Source organism: Rutidosis leptorrhynchoides, chromosome 5, assembly GCF_046630445.1.
Source record: "Rutidosis leptorrhynchoides isolate AG116_Rl617_1_P2 chromosome 5, CSIRO_AGI_Rlap_v1, whole genome shotgun sequence".
Classification (NCBI taxonomy): Eukaryota; Viridiplantae; Streptophyta; class Magnoliopsida; order Asterales; family Asteraceae; genus Rutidosis; species Rutidosis leptorrhynchoides.
In genome coordinates this window covers 412,252,885-412,268,164 of record NC_092337.1, presented here as the reverse complement: position 1 = coordinate 412,268,164, position 15,280 = coordinate 412,252,885, and the positions used below count along the sequence as shown (strand labels likewise).

The following is a 15,280-nucleotide window of genomic DNA, read 5'->3' as shown; positions in this document are numbered from 1 at the left end:
TTGTGTCTATTTCGTAAAACATTTATAAAAGAAAACGCATGTATTCTCAGTCCCAAAAATATATACTGCAAAAGCATTTAAAAAGGGGATAATGAAACTCACCATACTGTATTTTGTAGTAAAAATACATAGAACGACATTGAACAAGTATAGCGTTGGCCTCGGATTCACGAACCTATATCATTTGTATATTTATTAATATACATAATGGTAATCGAACAAATATATTTATAATTTTATTAGTTATATCCTTTTTATATTAAGTATATATTTATATATGTTTCATATATTCATTTTGTACATAAAAAGATATTTAAATCTTTGTTATGTGATATGTATTAGATATATTTATATAAATATAATTCATTTATTAAAGTAGTATTTTAAGATAATATTTTAAGTGATAACAATAATAATAATTATAGTACTAATATTTAATAATAATAATAATATTAAGAATGATAATATTAACGATAGTTTTTATAATGAATCTTACAATAATATAATATTAGCAGTTTTAATGAAATTAATAATTTAATAGTAATGGTAATGAAAATTACAATTTTAGAATAATACCTAATACCTGATAATAATAATAATTATTATTATAACAATCTTATTACTAGTGATAATCTTAATTAATAATAAATTTGTTAATAATAATAATAAAATTTATAAATGTTACTAATACTTGTAGTAGTAATGATGATAATTCTAATAACTAATGTTCGTAATACATAATCGTAATATTACTAATAATAATTATAATTCTAGTACTTAATGATAGTAATAATAATAATAATAATAATAATAATAATAATAATAATAATAATAATAATAATAATAATAATAATAATAATAATAATAATATTCATAATAATAATATTCAAAATAATTAATAATAATAATAATAATACTTGTAATTACAATATTAATAATAATTCCTATATTATTAACAATAACAATCATAATAATAATTATAACAATAATATTGATCATAATAATAATAATATTAATGAAAATGAATAAAACTAAGATTAAGTGAACTACCTTCAAAGGAGAAAGGCCTAAAAAAAAGAAACTGCCTCAAGAGGGACTCGAACCCAAGACCACTCGCTAACACACAACCTTCCTTAGCCACTCGTCCATTCGTTCTCTTCTAAATTAATATAAACGCAAAGTTATAAAACCTGATTATCTAACACCTCCTTTGTCATTCTTTCAGCCCAAAACAATTAAGATAGATCACGGCCCACTTGCTTTTACGTTTAGGGTTTTTAACAGAAAAGAGAAACCATCATGCCCACGTTTCCCAGCTATTGAACCACGTCATGATCATAACCAATAAACAAAAGAGTGTCGGTTTAATTCATTACTTTAAAAAAAAGATATCAAAGTGGAACGTCCTCTTTTTTTTTTTTTTTTATATGACCCAAGTGTCGGCCATGATTGATGATTTTCTTCCCACTTGATTATAAATAATGCGCTAGTGATGGAGTATTATTTATCCAAGTTGAACAAGCTTATATACGGTCCGATTCATTGTTTTAAATTTCTCAGAAGAAAAGAATAATAGTTTAACCGTAGCAGGTACATCCATAGTGATATGTTATTGTGTTTGGGTTTATTTGGTTCGAAGAAAATGGAATAACAGCTGTAATTTGCAGCTGTAGTTGGAAAGAAGCAAGGAACAGATGTAGTGGCGGTGTTTGTTTACCCAAAACAGAAAAGAATAGCAGTAGCAGCGAAGCTGCTAAAACAGATAACCTTGGGTGGCTTCTGGGTTTGGTTTAAAACAGAAAACAGACGAGCAGAAGTAGGAACAAACGATAACAGCAGTAGCAATGGTGGTGTGATTGTATAGAGGTTAGATGGGTGGGTTGCTTATGGTTCTTCAATCATCGAACGTGATGATGATAGTTAACATCTTCGCTGAACCCCAAAAGAAAACAGGCAGTTTTTAATAATAATGATGTACAAAAGAAATAAAGATGAGGTTTGTAGTCGGACGACAATCAAGGAGACAAGAAGCTTAAGGTAATGGTTGTTTTACAAGTTTTAGTGGTGGTAGTTTTAGATTGATTATAGAAGGTGATGAATGTAATGATTATAACCGACGGTGTTCTTGGGTTTATGGTTTTAATTCAATAATTTGGAGGCTGTGAAATGTGAATGAAATTTGTTAGTCGATAGCGTAATGCCGTATGGTATCTCTTAGCTACTGGAATGACTTTGTCAATCAATTAAATCATGTACAGTGAATAATAAAAAAATAATAAAGGCAACAACGATGGCTAACAGAATTTGTAATTGTAATGTAGATTGAGATCGACAGGTTGTACAGATTAAAGACAGAAACAAATGAAAAGAAGATAATGACCTCAAACTGATTTTGGATTGATCTGTATGTCGATTTCGTTCATGTAATTGATTAGAGACAAAAATAAAAGTTTGATACAGTTTGAGTGTGATATGAAATGGAATTGGATTGTTTTGATTTTTACTTTCATCAATTAGCAATAGTTATTACCAATCACATACAGTTTGACAGAGATTTATAGCTGATTTTAAGTCTTATGTATATAACTACATATTTATATAGATTAATAATTATGTTATTAGTAATAATAATATTGATAATTTTATAAATGATAATACAAATACTAATAATAATAATAATAATAAAATTAATAATAATGATAATAATATCAATATTTCTAATAATAATAAATATATAATAAAAAAAATAATAATAATACTAATAATCATAAAATTGATAATTTTAGTAAGTTTAATAATAACAATCATAATAATGATAACAATAATATTATTAATATTACACTACTTATAATAATATTAATATTATTAACGGTAATAATAATAATAACAATTTATATATATCCAATCTTATTTACATTAAAATTAATAATATTAATAATACAATTATTAATATTAATATCAACATTAACGAAAGTAATGATCATAATATATCATTTATACATTAACTTGTTTTTACATATAATATATTATCTTCTAATTTTGTTGATAAACATATTGAAACAAATGCGTTCATGTAAAGCATTATACGTTTAAATACTTTGTTGACATTTTCAAGTTATAATATATACACATATGTATTTATTAATAACTAATGGTTCGTGAATCGTCAGAAACAGTCAAAGGGTAATTGGATATATAAACACAGTTTCAAACTTTTCGAGACTCAACATTACAGACTTTGCTCATCGTGTCGAAATCATATAAAGATTAAGTTTAAATTTGGTCGGAAATTTCCGGGTCATCACAATCAGCCCAAAAATGTAAAGAGTAAAAGGGATCAAATAAAACTCACAATACTGTATTTTGTAGTAAAAATACATATGACGACTTTGAACAATAGAGCAATGCAAGGTTGGCCTCGGATTCACGAACCTATATCATTTGGATATTTATTAATACACATAATTGTAACTGAACAAATTTATTTATTATATCATTAATTTATATATAATGTATATTTAATTTGTGTATATTTTCATAATGGTTAATATTTATATAGTTATATTAATATATCCATATTTATATACATAATTGTTTAAATGTTATATTTAAAAATCGATAGTTTGTTATTTGTATGTATTTATATAAATAATGTTAATAGGTTTGATATATATATATATATATATATATATATATATATATATATATATATATATATATATATATATATATATATATATATATATATATATATATAGTTATGTGAAATTTTAATATAATTATAGTATATGTAACAAATATATTTTAGATACAAAATATTTATCTGTTTAAAAGATAGTTTTAATAATAATAATAACGATTTACTGATAATGATAATAATAATTTTACTAATAATAATACTAATAATGACTTTGTTAATACTGATACTTGTAATAATAGTAATGGAAATCTCATTAATAATGATAATCATATTACTTAATAATAATACTTATTTTGATAATAATATTATTAATAATAATAATAATTATAATCGTAACTACGGTTATAATAATAATAACAAATGGTAACTAATACTTATATTAGTAATAATAACAGCAATAACTAATGTTTGTAATACTTAATAATAATTAATCATTCTGATACTTAATGATAATAATGATAATATCCTAATCATAATAATACTTTTATCAATATTACTAATACTAATAATAATAACACTAATAATATTTAATTAAGTTACTTGGTAACAAAATGATAATAATATTAATATTATTTATACTTGTAATTTTATTCATAATAATATTTAACACTTATTCTAGCATTACTAATAATAATAATTTTAATACTTGTCATAACAATAATAACAATAACAATATTAGATTATGGTAACAAGTTAATAACAATAATAATAATAATAATAATAATAATAATAATAATAATAATAATAATAATAATAATAATAATAATAATAATAAAAAGAAAAGAAACTACCTTAGAAGCTTATTTAAAAAGAGTTCTCCCAAGCCGAACTCGAACCCGCGACCTCCCGCTCACCCTTATACACTCCGAACCGTTGGGCTGTTGCCCATTTTCTGATTTAAAACACCCTTAAACTCTATATAACCTGTTAGTTATTTATGTTACTTGATAATGCTAAAAACGAACATATATTTCATAGCATTATTCCTCAAGAAAGACAAGCTTTTAGTTGCAATTGTTCTATTTACAAGTGATATTCGTTTAAATAATAAAAGGTGAAGACAAAAGACAGATTCGACGAATTGAAGACGCAAACAACCAAAAAGCTCAAAAGTACAAAATACAATCAAAGAGGTTCTAATTATTGATAAGAAACGTCTCGAAATTACAAGAGTACAAGATTCAAAACGCAAAGTACAAGATATTAAATTGTACGCAAGGACGTTCGAAAATCCGGAACCGGGACATGAGTCAACTCTCAACGCTCGACGCAACGGACTAAAAATTACAAGTTAACTATGTATATAAATATAATATAATATATAATTAATTATATTAATTATATATATATATATTATATTTATAAATAAATCGTCGGCAAGAAAGACTCCAAAAGCTGGTGAGCTGTATTTTCAATCTCGGCGACTCGCGGAGTTTGAAGGCCAAAAATGCCGCGAGTCGCGGAGCCCCAAGTTTTGAAACTCCCTATAAAAGCAACCGAATTCTGAGCATTTTATATCATCATATATCATTCTCTCTATCTATATACGTAAAATATATATATATATATAATTTATATTTTAATTTTAATTTTAATTTTAATTTTAATTTTAATCCTAATAATAAGGGTATGTTAGCGAATGTTGTAAGAGTGTAAGTCGAAATTCTGTCCGTGTAACGCTACGCTATTTTTAATCATTGTAATTTATGTTCAACCTTTTTAATTTAATGTCTCGTAGCTAAGTTATTATTATGCTTATTTAATCCGAATTAATCATGATGTTGGGCTAATTACTAAAATTGGGTAATTGGGCTTTGTACCATAATTTGGGTTTGGATAAAAGAACGACACTTGTGGAAATTAGACTATGGGTTATTAATGGGTTTTATATTAACTAAACAATACCTTGTTAATTTAATATACAAACTTATAATTCGACGTATTTATATATAACCACATACGCTTGACTGGGTACGGTGGGCGGGATATCTATAAATACCAATAATTATTCATTTTACCGGACACGGAACTGGATTAATAGTTAATAGACTTGTTGAAACAGGGGTGAATTACATTCAAGGGTAATTGGTGTAATTGTTAACAAAGTAGTAAAACCTTGGTTTACACGCAGTCGATAACCTGGTGTATTCATTAAACAAAGTATTAAAACCTTGTTACAATTCGAATCCCCAATTAGTTGGAATATTTGACTTCGGGAATAAGAATAATTTGACGAAGGCTTTCGCTCTTTATATTTATGACTGATGGACTATTATGGACAAAATCCGTATGGACATATTAAATAATCCAGGACAAAGGACAATTAACCCATGGGCATAAAACTAAAATCAACACGTCAAACATCATGATTACGGAAGTTTAAATAAGCATAATTCTTTTATTTCATATTTAATTTCCTTTATTTTATATTTAATTGCACTTCTAATTATCGCATTTTTATTGTTATTTTATTTAATTGCACTTTTAATTATCGTACTTTTTAATTATCGCAAGTTTATTTTATCGCACTTTTATTATTCGCAATTTCATTATCGTTATTTACTTTACGCTTTAATTTAAGTCTTGTATTTATATTTATTATTTTACATTTGGTTTTAACTGCGACTAAAGTTTTAAGATCGACAAACCGGTCATTAAACGGTAAAAACCCCCCTTTATAATAATATTACTTATATATATATTTGTATTTTTATAAAAGTAAACTAATATAGCGTTAAGCTTTGTTTAAAGATTTCCCTGTGGAACGAACCGGACTTACTAAAAACTACACTACTGTACGATTAGGTACACTGCCTATAAGTGTTGTAGCAAGGTTTAAGTATATCCATTCTATAAATAAATAAATAAATATCTTGTGTAAAAATGTATCGTATTTAATAGTATTTCCTTGTAAAATTTAATAGTATTATATACACTCTGCTCAAACTATCATTACTCTTTCTTCTTCACAAACTCACTCGACCAGGGATCACGTAATATCAACACAGCTTCAAATTTGTTATGGAACGTGGGATAGAAACAGAAGTTAACTGGTTATAACCGATTCACAGAAAAATAAAAACAAAAAAAAATTAAGAATAAAAGGGTGCCTGCTGTTACTCGAAGGACATTTAAAACTCAAATATCAATCTTAAATTCGAGAACGTTTTAGATAATGGATTCAACACGAAATATGTTTTAAATCCACCATATAATCTTTCTGAATCATCAATTGACTAAGAAACATAAAAACGAACTCTAATTTTCTCGAAGAACAATAGGTTGACTTTTAAAATAAAACATTTGACTCTCAAATTCGAACTTGATAGATGAAATTGGACCCTAAAGTTTTGCAGTTAGATTAAGTGGAAGACTACTAACTACACTGCATTAATTTATTTTAAAATGTAACTCGATTTCGAGGTGTTTGATTTAAAAACGCACGAACAGGGTATATTACTGGGTGTTCTTCGATTTTTGTTGTAATTTCGAAAATTTAGACTCTGTAAAAGACAATTGTAGTTGTTAATTGTTTATTGTTAACACTTAACACTGAATTGCATCAATTTTAAATCCAAGTTGTTCGACAGAATATATTTTCAAGGACATAATTATATAAAAAAAAATAAAACTGAAATGGATGGCTAACAGAAATCGTACCCTTTTACTGTGTTGATAGTGATCGATTGTTAAACAAGAATCCAAAATTATATAAAGGTTGAAAGGAACTTGAAATTGATTCTAATTCCAAATCAGATTTTACGGTTTCTTTGATAAATAATATTCATAATTAATAATTATAATTATAATTATATTTAATATTAATCCAAAATATTAATAATAATAATAATAATAATAATAATATTAATAAGGATACATGAGTAATATTAATAATAATAACAATGATAATGATTTTTAATAAGTTTCATAATATTTAATGATAAAAATAACAAATATGATAAGAATAATATTATTAGTGATGATAATAAATTGTATTATTTTCTTCATGATGATTTTATAATAATAACAACATTAATGTAACAATTTACATGTATTAGGTTTTATATCTATATATAATATTAACATAATAATATTCATAATTTTTGACATTAATATTAATATTTATTTTAATTAAAGTAATAATAACATTATTACAATAATAACCATATTTTAATTTGTAAGTAAGTTTAGTACATTGATATTACATAGTATTAATTTTTAATAATTATTTATTATATATAAGGACATATTTTTACTTAGGATATTATGTTATTTTATAATAGAAATAGATATTGCAAATTTCTAACACATAGTATTTATAACTTATATATATTTTACAATATTCATATAATAATAATATTTATAGAATTTATACATATAAATATATATACACATATATATAATAGCTTTATTAATTTGTATTTTACTTTACACTTTCAATTCAATTGATCATTTTGTATTTTATTAATTCACCTTCATGTGTACACTTATATTTATATATATATATATATATATATATATATATATATATATATATATATATATATATATATATATATATATATATATATATATATATATATATATATATATATATATATATATATATATATATATATATATATATACATATTATTTTACAAACAATTGTTCGTGAATCGTCAGGCATAGTCAAAGGGTAATTGATTACATGATCATAGATTTCAAAACTTTCGAGACTCAATATTACAGACTTTGCTTATCGTGTTGACAACATATAAAGATTAAAGTTTAAATTTGGTCAGAAATTCCCGGGTCATCACAGTACTTGGATGCTGCATACATACCCTCGAATGGCAAATTGATTTGCAACTGACCGGTGGAATAAACCAGATTCTTCTCGGATAGCCACGATTTTATTTCTTACTCGTACGGTGGGAGCGTGCTTGGGATGAGAAGATGGGGTTTGTGATATTCATAGCTATGAGGAGGTTAGTGTACCAGCGAGAAAGCGGAAAGTTGAAAAGATGGTAGATTTCGAGGTTGTTCTCACTGGAGCCTTGATGAAGAGTCTACAAAGACGTCTGTTGAATTTTCTGATTGCTGGTAAAAGGAAATCATAGATAGATGGGAAATTCTGTACGAGGGTGATCTTGACATGTGGGTTTGGGATTGGACATGTCTAGAGTGATCAGTGAGGCGGTGAAGAATCCTATAATTGAAGAGTTGCATACTTCAATTGATCTTCTTGTGTAAGAAGATGGTGGTGCAAGAAACCGAGATGGCCCATGTTAGTAACTGGAGATGGGTTGAAGCTTAGCGGTTTTGATGTCGAAAGACTTCCTTCCCTCTGTTGTGGAAGAGCGGCGTGACCCGGATGTTTGATTCCGGCGGTATCAAAAGTCGCAGCCGAGAGGAGATCAGGAGTTGCTATGGGTATTTGAACAACATTGACAATTGAGGCGGTTATTGATTTCTAGTTTAGACAAGTAGTGTTGAAGACCTTGTATCGAAAGTCTACTCATTCAACGTATGTGATGAGTGTGCGTGTCCCAAATGGAGTTTGGCGGTATAATGGTGGTTTGACGTTCTTGGTTGAAATGGAGATTGATGTTCGGGTTTGTTCAAAATCTTCAAGTGGGAGATTGTTGAGTAGTGAAGAGTTTGCTCAAAGTCTTCAAGTGGGAGATTGTTGAAGGTGTGAAGAATTTGATCAAAGGAACAAGTAGTAGTGAGCTTGACTTGGTGAACAAGTTGTAGGGAGCTTGACTTGGTGAATAAGTCATAGAGATCTTGTTGCTTAATTAAATCTTCTAGTAGGAATGGAGTATGGAGCAAATAATAGATATATGGAATGTCTTTTGCTTGAAGGACAAGTTTAACTTGATGGACAAGTTTAACTCTTCCTATAAATTGTAACCCCTAGCCTCATTGTAATGTGTGCACAAATTAATAGTAGAAAATCTCTGGTTTGCTCCCGTGGAGTAAACCATTCTCCGTGTTTTTGAGTTGGGATATAACCACGTTAAATACCCTGTGTCGTTTATCGTTTTTTATTTATCGTTGTAGCTTTATTAATCGTTTGTCGTTTGTGGGTTTGGTGGTTTGAAGAATCACCTGTCTTGTTAAGGCCTACCGAATTCCTAACAAACCCATCTAAAATTATATATATCAAGTAATATATGTGTAAATGTATGTTATCTTTGAAATTGTATATGCAACTATGTATAAGAAGTTCATTGCGAAGAGTCATCTGGCACTCACATACAAATTTCCAGTATACAATCTACATGGGATTCCAAGAATAAAATTCATGGCTGATCCCTAAAAAATTGACAATTTACTAAATACTCCTTTTTGATAAAGTCAATTGACACTTTATCGCAAAAATTAAAGTCCAGTGTAAAGATTCTGCTCGCTGAGGTTAATGACTGTGCAACAATTAAAGAGAGACCAGATATAAATGGTGAACATATCAACTTCTCAAATTCAGAGAATAAAAAGGTTTATTTCACAAGAAGGGGTTTCTAATTGATCCATTGGCTGTTGCAATTGAATCTAGACAACTCTAATAATTATACAAATGCAACAAGAAATGTTCTTATATACATCAACCAAAGTATCATTATACTTCGGGACTATTAAATGAAGGAAAAAAAAAGAGAACCATATCTACCAAATGCAGTTATGTTAGCCATTGGTAATGTATGTTAAATTTATGTCCATCGACATGCCTAACTATACTTGTATTTAAGTTATTCATATCTCTGCCTCGACTCATATGCTTTCCATTTCAATCATAGATCTATATTTCTTGTTTGTATACATTCAATACCTCATTCTTGTTCCTTATCCACATCAACTACAGCTCTATATTCTTCATGTGATTTCTATGTTCTATTCCTCAATTCTCATTCCTCTTTCCAGATAGATTTCCATATATAATGAAGGTTATACCTGAGATTGCACCAATACGTCTTTCAGCACATGACTTCCAAGAAGTAGTAGCAGATAACGATTTCTCCCACAACGAAGGCGTCTCCTTCACCTAATCGCAACAAAAAATCATACACGACTTGGAATGGTGGCTGCTATGAAGTATAATTTGTTAGAATCAACAACAAATAGTTTTTGTGAATGTGAGATATTAGGTGTTCGTGGATGATATAAGTCAAGATGATATTAAAGAATTTGAGATGATATTTGATTTTGTACTGTTATTGATCATCATTATAAGGTATGTGTTCTAAGGGTATTTTGGGTTGCGATCGTTGAGGTTATCGCGCTACATTTTAGTCTATAACGTTGCAGTTAATATGTATATTCATTACTTGATTTTCATCAGACATATTCTGTTTTTGTATAATATGCAGGTTCATACATAACTGATAAAAATGCATCAGTACCCATTCTAATAAACATAGCGAAAATCTAAAATTTCAACTATTGTCAGGTAAGCATGGAAATGTAGCAGCTTTGCATGGTCGCGTTTGTGATGATGAAATTGCGACATCAACAAGTACGGTCATATTTATTATTTCTCAAATTTTTAATTTTAAAATACAGTTTTTGATATCCTAAGATTATTAAGAGCATTATATGATTGCTTAGAAATACACGATAATGAAGTTTGATCGAGCGTCAAGAAGATCACAACGTCAGTTAATTTTGATTGAACAACCATTATAGAATATTTGGTATAATCTTTAAACTGAGGGCTATTACTTTCTGGAGCAAGCTACTACTGCAGTGATGAAGTTGTCATTCTTACTTTATGGAATCAACAAGGTAGGCTTCAGAATTGATGAGTATGATCGACTAGAGAAACCAGTGATATTAGCAGTTAGCTCAGGGTAAATAAAATTTACGGTAACATTTGCATTTCCAATTCAAAATTATACAAGATACAAGATGCTACAAATCATCCGAGTAAATAAACAAAAATACAACCACTACTTTCAATAAACAAAAATAAATTAAAATACTTTTAGAATAATAGATCATACAATTACGATCATTCAAATTATAACTAACATAAATTTACAACCAGGAAAATTGCAGCTGATACGTTCACCAATAATTGTGTAGATTATGGATCCAGATAACTTCAGGTAACATAAAATCATTTAATTTTGAAAAGTAGTAAACAAACATCATATAAACATATATACAGAACCTAACAACTATGTTAGTTGCCAATGGGGCTTTGCCTCATTGGTCACCATGTTAACATGGTGTTCGAGGAGACCAAGGGTTCGAGTCTCGGGGGGGGAGGGGGGGGGGATTTTCGTGAATTAACTCTAACCACTAACATTGCCTTTCAAAAAAAAAAAAAAAAAAAAAAAAAAAAAAAAAAAAAAAAAAAAAACAACTATGTTAGTTGCTTTTTTAGGTTATAATTTGTTTGCTTTATTATTAGTAATTCAATTCAATATATACATGTAGCCAAAACGATGGGTTGCTCATTCTATGGGCCAACAAAGCGACTTCTATATTTTGGTAAGTTTCGGCTTGAATATTTGCACTTTTGTCAAGTGCATTGTAGTTGCTCATTCTATAACTTGCTTAATTTTCCAATGGTGTAATATTTAACGAGTATGATTTATGATTGTTGTCTGACTGGAGATGGACAACAGATAGCAGCGCGCTCATACAGATCTGAATTTAAGTTTTAGTATAATTGTTGGACGGTGGTTACCAACCACATGAATTTTGACATGTTTAATTGTGGCTCACATTTACAAGTCAAATAAGGATGAAGTTGTTTTTCACATTTGACAATTGTGAAGTCAAAATGGTAGGCTAGTGTGGCTACATTTGTTGGAAATGTTTTCATATGTGGTTTTCACATTAGGAAGGAAACATTATAAATACAAGGATATCTAGCTTGTTGAAATCATCCAAGAGTGGGATCAAGTGATCCAAGGGAGGATCAAGTATCACAAATGAGAGAAAACACAGTTGATCGATAATATCAACGGAGTGTGTTTATTTGTGAGGTTGAGAGTTTTATTCTTGTAAGGAGTGTAAAAGAGTGTACGGGAAACTTAGATTTTATACTAAAATCTAAGGGGCTTGGGTTTGGGTTTAACTCATAGTGTACTTTTTCTTGTAATGGGTTCTTTTATATTATAAGAATAAAGGAGACTCTTGGGGTGGACGTAGGCAGGGTTTGCCGAACCACGTTAAATCATCGTGTAATCAGTTACTTTATTTGCTTTCTATTATTTCACGCAAGTTTGTCTCAAACAAATTATATCCTAGCTTCCGCTGGTATGGGTGTGTTAGGCAAGTTGTCATAACAAGTGGTATCAGAGCATCCAGGTGTTTCGGATAATGTTTTTTGTTTGGAGATGGCGAGAAACGGTGGTATGCAATTTAAGGTGGAGCCATTTGAGATGGCGGGTGACGATTGAAATATTATTGAACATATGAATGTGTTTAATGGTCTGGTGGATCAACTTGAAAAAGTTGAGGTTTATATTGAGAAAGAAGATAAGACCCTTATTCTTCTTGTCTCTCTTCCCAGTTCGTATGATATTGTGGTTACTACTGTTCTTTATAGTAAGGCTACTGTAAAGATGGTGGATGTAGTACTAGCAATCTTATTAGAAGATAAGAGACGAAGATCCAGTGACCGTTTTAAGCATGGGTTTGCTATGGTTGGTCATGGAAGGGGAAGGTTTGCTTAGAAGAGATCTAGTGATAACAGTAGGTCTAGATCAGGAGACGGCGTGAAGGGTATCCAGTGCTTCAAATGTAACGAGTGGGGTCACTACAGGAAGTATTGTTCACTCTGGAGGAATGGTGAAGGTAAATCTGGGGGTTCATCGACTGCGGTAGCAGTTAATGTACCAGTGGGAGATGTTCTCACAATCTCTAAAAGTTCTACTTCTGCTCAAGATGAGGTCCTGATGACGGGAGAGAAGTATGAGGGTTTATATCGTCTGGTGGCGAGTACAAGATGTACTCATGTCTCGAAGGTTTTGAAAGCGTGCATGCGGGAAACAGGTCGGGAACATGTTGGAACATGTTTGACCAAGGTAGACGATGGTGAGAAGGAAAATCCTACTGTGGTGGAAGAGGTGATTCGAGACTCCTCTTCGGTGTCAACTAGGTAAGTTGACAGGGTTAGTTGCACATGATTATTGGCTGTTTTATTTGAATCGAGGTTTAGGACCGAGGTGATTCATGGTGTGTGCAGCGGGGATAACGGAGGCCAATGATGAAAATACTAGGTGTTAGTATTTTCGGTGACGAAGAAGATAAATGTTCGCCAAGGTGGAGATTGTTGGACGGTGGTTACCAACCACATGAATTTTGACATGTTTAATTGTGGCTCACATTTACAAGTCAAATAAGGATGAAGTTGTTTTTCACATGTGACAATTGTGAAGTCAAAATGGTAGGCTAGTGTGGCTACATTTGTTGGAAATGTTTTCATACGTGATTTTCACATTAGGAAGGAAACATTATAAATACAAGGATATCTAGCTTGTTGAAATCATCCAAGAGTGGGATCAAGTGATCCAAGGGAGGATCAAGTATCACAGATGAGAGAAAACACAGTTGATCGATAATATCAATGGAGTGTGTTTATTTGTAAGGTTGAGAGTTTTATTCTTGTAAGGAGTGTAAAAGAGTGTACGGGAAACTTAGATTTTATACTAAAATCTAAGGTTCTTGGATTTGGGTTTAACTCATAGTGTACTTTTTCTTGTACTGGGTTCTTTTATATTATAAGAATAAAGGAGACTCTTGGGGTGGACGTAGGCAGGGTTTGCCGAACCACGTAAAATCGTCGTGTAATCAGTTACTTTATTTGCTTTCTAATATTTCTCGCAAGTTTGTCTCAAACAAATTATATCCTAGCTTCCGCTGGTATGGGTGTGCTAGGCAAGTTGTCATAACAAGTGGTATCAGAGCATCCAGGTGTTTCGGATAATGTTTTTTGTTTGGAGATGGCGAGAAACGGTGGTATATAATTTAAGGTGGAGCCATTTGAGATGGCGGGTGACGATTGAAATATTATTGAACATATGAATGTGTTTAATGGTCTGGTGGATCAACTTGAAAAAGTTGAGGTTTATATTGAGGAAGAAGATAAGACCCTTATTCTTCTTGTCTCTCTTCCCAGTTCGTATGATATTGTGGTTACTACTGTTCTTTATAGTAAGGCTACTGTAAAGATGGTGGATGTAGTACTAGCAATCTTATAAGAAGATAAGAGACGAAGATCAAGTGACCATTTTAAGCATCGGTTTGCTATGGTTGGTCATGGAAGGGGAAGGTTTGTCGAGAAGAGATCTAGTGATAATAGTAGGTCTAGATCAGGAGACGGTGTGAAGGGTATCCAATGCTTCAAATGTAATGAGTGGGGTCACTACAGGAAATATTATTCACTCTGGAGGAATGGTGAAGGTAAATCTGGGGGTTCATCGACTGCGGTAGGAGTTAATGTACCGGTGGGAGATGTTCTCACAATCTCCAAAAGTTCTACTTCTGCTCAAGATGAGGTCCTGATGACGGGAGAGAAGTATGAGGGTTTATATCGTCTGGTGGCGAGTACAAGATGTACTCATGTCTCGAAGGTTTTGAAAG

The 15,280-nt window shown here is 29.8% G+C and overlaps 1 pseudogene; it reads right to left on the bottom strand.

The window, feature by feature from the left end:
- LOC139849938 (protein PECTIC ARABINOGALACTAN SYNTHESIS-RELATED-like) overlaps nucleotides 1-12,232 on the bottom strand; it is a 110,371-nt pseudogene extending 98,139 nt beyond the window's left edge.
- Between the last annotated feature and the right edge of the window lie 3,048 nt (nucleotides 12,233-15,280).